This window comes from Thalia democratica, chromosome 4, assembly GCF_965202585.1.
Source record: "Thalia democratica chromosome 4, ktThaDemo2.hap1.1, whole genome shotgun sequence".
NCBI lineage: Eukaryota > Metazoa > Chordata > Thaliacea > Salpida > Salpidae > Thalia > Thalia democratica.
This window is the reverse complement of record NC_139168.1, coordinates 35,795,166-35,801,552: the sequence shown is the minus strand read 5'-3', so window position 1 is coordinate 35,801,552 and position 6,387 is coordinate 35,795,166.

Genomic DNA, 6,387 nt, shown 5'->3' with positions numbered 1-6,387 from the left:
CAAATGCAAATCCAAGTTTTGGCTGTAAAGACTTTCGCCGAGATTTTCTTTATGTCTAAAATAAACATTAAAGTACATTTAAGAAAGTGGTTATGAGAAGATAAATAACAGTTTTTAAAATTATTAAGTGCTGAAAAGTATATAAATTTATAACATATTACTTCTACTGATAAGTTTTCATTAAAATGCACAGATTTTTATTATTTTTTAAACTGCAAAGCATACTGGCCACTTGCAAACATACTAAAATTAGTTACGTAGTAATTTTATTTTTGAAGTAGGACTGTTATAAATAAGACTAGTTTAAATTTAGCGGATCTAAAACTATTATTTTGTATTTTAATTTATTATGAATAAATGCGTAGTAATCAAAATGTATGATAACTTAGCAATCACAGCCGCTAAGCTCACAAAAATTTTAAGTTTTGGCAACCCTGCTACTAAGAATAATTACAATTCTATTTATTCTAATACAAGTTATGAATTACAAATTGATAAAATGACAAAACTCTCATGCATTCTCAAATAACAAAATAAATTAACACTTAATAATTACTTAGTTTTCTTAAAGTTATCTAAACTATACTTACTTTTAGTATTATGATTAATAGTTTTAATATGGACGTTTCAAATTACGACAATTCAAATTTTGACAAATCAAATTCTGACAACTCGTATTCCGACAATTTAAACTTCGAAGATTTGAATTCCGTCAATTTCAATTCGGACCACTCAAATGCGACAAATCAAAAATTTTAAAACGATGATTAAATTCAGAGAAATTAATTTTCTACAATTCAAACTAAGCCAATTCATATTTAGATATTTCTCAAAAAAGTTTATAATATTTATTAAAATAAATATTAACTGTTTTTTCAACATTTAAAATAGTCGGTATAAAAATAAAATATAATAAACTTCTATTTATTAAAGTTTTTATATTGCGATATAAAAACTATTTTTATTTTATTTGGTGTATAACTTGTATTTAAAAAAAAAAGAATAGTAAGTACTCTTGGTATCAGGGTTGCCAAAACTTGAAATTTTTGTGAGCTTAGCGGCTGTGGTTGCCAAGTTATCATACATTTTGATTACTAGGCATTTATTTATAATAAATTAAAATACAAAATAATAGTTTTAGATCCGCTAAATTTAAACTAGTCTTATTTATAACAGTCCTTCTTCAAAAATAAAATTACTACGTGTTTAATTTAGTTTTTTTGCAAGTTGCCAGTATGCTTTGCAGTTTAAAAAATAATAAAAATCTGTGCATTTTAATGAAAACTTATCAGTAGAAGTTATATGTTATTAGTTTATATACTTTTCAGCACTTAATAATTTTAAAAACTGTTATTTATCGTCCCATAATCATATTAAAAATGTTCACTCCTTTTTGAAGTTTATAGCATGTCTTAAAAAGTTGTTTGTTGTTTTCACGCTTGTTAACAAATTAAAAAGCCAGTTAAATGCATGAGCTGATTTACTAACATATGTACATTTATACATAAACTTCTCTATACTATTAAAACTTTGTTATAGTACTTCTTTCGGATAGCACATTTAGTGATAAGTTACAAGCCTCAAACGACTATTAACATAAAGTATTAAGGCAAAAAGAGTATAAGCTGCTAAAAAAAATTATAAAAAAAGTGTTTAAACGAATTGTAAATTTAAGTTAAAAAACCAGTAAAAGTTTTATAAGAACAATTTCAACAAAGCGTAGACAGCGACAGCAGAAAACAGCCTTATGTTTTAGAAAAATTTTCCGACCTGTTGCAAAGGTCGCCTTCGCAGCAGAACTCGTCTCGCTAAACAAAAACTAAACAGGCAGCTACGTTCACTTCGTCCGTCAACTCAAACTTTCGGGGCGAAGCCCTTCTCGACAACTTCCTCGCCCCCAAAAATGGTCACCACTTTCATGCACATTTCAAGTCCCTCGTGGCAAACCTCTTTTGTCGCATTGTAGCATTTCAATGCGAACACCGATTTAAATAGGAACACGAGAGTAATTGTAAGAAGAGAAAATTTCATTGTTATGTATAAAGTAAACTTTAATGCACTGTTAATATAACAAGACAGTATGTTTTGCTCTTACAGGTAAACAGAACTGATTTTTAATTATCTTTATTTAAGATAAATAACAATTATAAAAACAAATAAAATGTTTAAAAACCTCATTGCTTTTAATAATAACGACTTTAAATTTATTACGACTTTTTATTATTACGTGGTGTACGACTCGATAACTGAAACGTTTTTTCGTACACCAGGTCCTTAGACAAACATTTTGGAGCTCTTTTTTTATCGTTCAATAAACAATGTTAAAAAACACTAAAATTCGAATATTTTCCTTTTATATGTTAATCTTTGTGGTTTAACAAAAACTTTGGAAAAACAAAAAAATCTTATTAAAAGTGACTAGAAAAAAAACTTTTGACTTGATTAACTAAATTAAATGAAGCTATAAAAGTTTGGTATTTACTTTTTTTAGTCGTCAAAATAATTTATAATATGATTTTTTACTAAAGTAATTGTTAATTTATCAATAGACATAAGAAAGCTACCAAAGTTACTGTCTAGTTTGTTAAAGTAATTTACAATAGAAAACTAATAGTTAACTGTTAATTTTTTAGAAAGTTGTTTTTGACAGAGGTAGTATAATATTTTCTACAGACTGTATATCAAAATCAAAACCAATCCTTATATAAACTATTAAAAGTATAATGCTAATTATTAGATTTACTCAAATTAAAACATTTAAAGTCAATGCTTCCCTAACTATTTTCAGCTCAATAAATTTTATAAAATATAAAGTGTAAACTTGATAATTAAATTAAAAAAATTTAAGTTTTCAAAGCTGAACAAGCTTAATTTTTAATTTATTGTATTTTAACGATGACGAGAATAAGCATTGATATTAATTTTTATATTAAGATTCAAATAATAAAAATTTCTGTTTAGTTTAAAGTTTATCTTTTTAGAATAAGTTATGTTTAGTTTAAATAGTTTTTATAAACATAATTTTGTTAATTCACAACTTTGTTATCATTAACTAACACATATTGTTACTATTTAGCAATACAGAAAAATTGATTATTCAAGTGTTTGAAAATTTTCCAAAAAGCCTAACTTTTCCGTAATAGTTATAAAGAATTAAATTGTTTTAGTAAAAACAAAAACTAAACAATATAAATACCTTTCAGAGTTTAGCTTATAAACTGTTGCAAAACTTTAATTAAGTTTTAATCTTTTTTAACTAACTGGTTTTAATAAACTAATATTGCTTTTTCCACAACACCTTTTGTACCTAAAATAACTGAAGTTATTAAAAGTAAAACACATACAAGTAAATTATGTTCTAGAATGTTCCGTGTAAAAATACAATAAACTTGCAATATCAAATATTCAAATTTATATTGCTAACAAATGTTTAGTAAGAAATTTATCTTTTTTGACAAAACTTTTTATTGTTTAAACTTTTACTACCATTGTAATTTTCAGTAGATGAATATTAAAAGTTCACAAATTTAAAAAACTTTAATTGCATTTGTACTAAGCTCAGTATAACAACAATAAATTTTTCCTCCTTCATTTATTTTATAGTTTGAATTTTTTTAAACTAGTCTTGGTTATAACAGTTTTGGTAAACTTAAACTTATTTAGTTTTTAAAAAACAAAAAGGTTTCAAATAATAGAAAACTAAACTTCATCACAAGTTAAAATAAATACATTTATTAGGTTTATAAATTTAAAAAGCAACTCTTAAAAAGTACTTTCTTGGATAATCTTGAAAATTTAACTTCAAACTTTGTTTAAAAGAACTAAAAATTTATATTATAAAATAATGAAACTTACGGAAAAAATAACTGAGTTGCTATTCATCGAAATTTTCACATACAGAATTGTCGCGCATGAAAATTAGAATTATATCTTTAGTAGTTTAAGTACTATATATTAATCTTTTTAAAATTTTGTTAATCAAAAAATTTCCTATAATTGATATACATACTAATTTTAATCTAATCTCTTGGACCTTGCATCTATGATATATGGTTGTTTGCTTCAGTTTTGTTAGCCTTTGTGCTCGCACTAAATATTTTATTTAACTTCTCAAACAACGGTATGTGTATTTTAGTCGTTGTTATAAAAAAAAGTTTTATTATTAACTTTATTTTACTTATATCTATATAAACTTTAGTTTAAATTTTAGTAATTGTTTAAAGACCAAGTCACCATATTTTTTTTAAGTTTTAGACATAAATAAATTTATTATAAGCTTAACTTAGAGAATTTTTGTGTATTATCTTGGCATATATTAGTTTTTTTATAAAGTAAGTTTTATCAAGATGTAAAAAGCTTTTCTATTCAAATATACGCATTTAAATTTATGTGTACAAGTTTTTAAACAAATTATCGACTAACCAAAAACAATTTTTAAAGTAACATGACTTTTAATGTTATAATTTTAATAATAATTTAGAAACTTTTGATTTTTCAACAAACTTTTTTAGTAACGTTTTGAAAATGATTGTTGTAAGATCCTATCTAACTGAAAAAAATTACCTAAGAGGATGTTATTCAGACTTTTTGAAACAAGAAGCAAGCAGAGTTCTTGCTCGATAAAGCAACTTAGTGCACTGGCGTTTGTCTCAGCAGAAGATTTAGCTAGAGCATACCTCTTGCTTAGACAACCTGATCAATTTGGTCAAAAAGCTGTGACCTTTTTTTCCATGTTTTGAAGATAATTGGGTTGAAGATCCCGGAAGCAAACTGCTCCACTTCATTATGATACGTGTTCCTTTAAACATTGTCAGAAGAGTACCAAATTAAAATGCTATTGAAGGCAACACAGAAGTTCTCAGAGTAAGTTTAATTGCTCAATTCCCGGTGTTTTTAAGTTGAGAATTGAGGAGAGAGCAAGGACTTACCTCTGCTAGAGATGTTGTGGAAGAGGTGAGATCCCTCTTCCTCGTACGAACATTCGCAGACAGGAAAGAATAAAAACAGTTGTGAAAAAATGTTTTAAATGTAAAAAAATGAACTACTAGAGTGGAATTGATAGAAAGTATAAACTTTGACCATGACGAAAAATTATGTATTCCAAACTTTATTTATTTTGTTTATAACAGTTTCAAGAGCTTAGAAATGCGTATGTGTAAACAGAGTTTTTTAATTGCTAAAGCTATGTAACTTATTACCTAAACCCAGTTAGATGCTTTCTTATCAGTTCTTATTTGATTATTTTAAATCTTAGTCAACGAAACTTTTTCTAGTCAATGCGTAGCACCAAAATAAACTTATTTTATACTTAAGTCTAAATAAAAAATAGAATTCTCCCACACTAGATTGATTGTTAAACGTTTTTCATTGACTACTTATTAAATTATACATTTCAAATATTAGGAAAGAAAGTCACATACATAGAAACTTATGCTGTAAAATAAGATTTAAAGATATGTTTACCGCTTTATTACACTGAGTAAATCAAATTAAAGGTTTTCCTTGCCTCCAAAAACTTAGAAATTTGATATATATTCAGGAGACATTTATATAAGGAAATTTGCATAGATAGAAACTTATGCTGTGTATTTAGAAACTTAAATCATATCTGGAGTTTAGTTACACAAGGTCGATCAATTTATGCTTTTTATTGCATCCGAATATTTAATAACCTGATTGTTTTGAATACTTTAATTTAGGAAATAGCGTAAAGTGAAAGTATGCTGTGTATACTTAGATATTGTTTACTTTTACATAAAACACTAAATTTAATTGACCTATAAATGCTTTACATCGGCTACATTACTTTAAGTTTGTTTAACAATAAACAAAATTGAGTGCTCAAAATGTTTGGTATAAAGATCTGGTGTACAAAAAAATTTTTCGGTTGTCGAGTCGTTCACCACGGATACAGTTTATGTCTTGTCAACGATTTTAAGGTTTGGAGAATGTTAAAAACATGTAGGTTCTTCTAAACTATTTTTCTCGAACTCTATACTATGTAACTCCTAACGTTAAAATTTCATAATTGTCGGATTTTAAGAATTATATTCTAAATTGTCCAAATTTGAGTTGTAAGAATTTTTGGAGTTTAAAAAGCCATGTAAACCTTTTAACAGCACCGAGACTAATGTATTACATTTATAAAACCCATTTTTGCATAGTCAGTCAACTGGTCTAACTTTAATACATTTTTAGTCACACTGACAAAGTTTTTTTGGCTTTTGTTTACCAGAGTAAGTTGTAGTAAATTTCATAGCTTTTTTGTTATTATCACAAAAATAAAGTTTGAGATTAAATGATATTTGCGAAACTCATGTAACAAGTAGTAAATTTTGGGCTTGACTTTAAATCAAAAATTTCAACATTTTAGAATTACTCGTTATT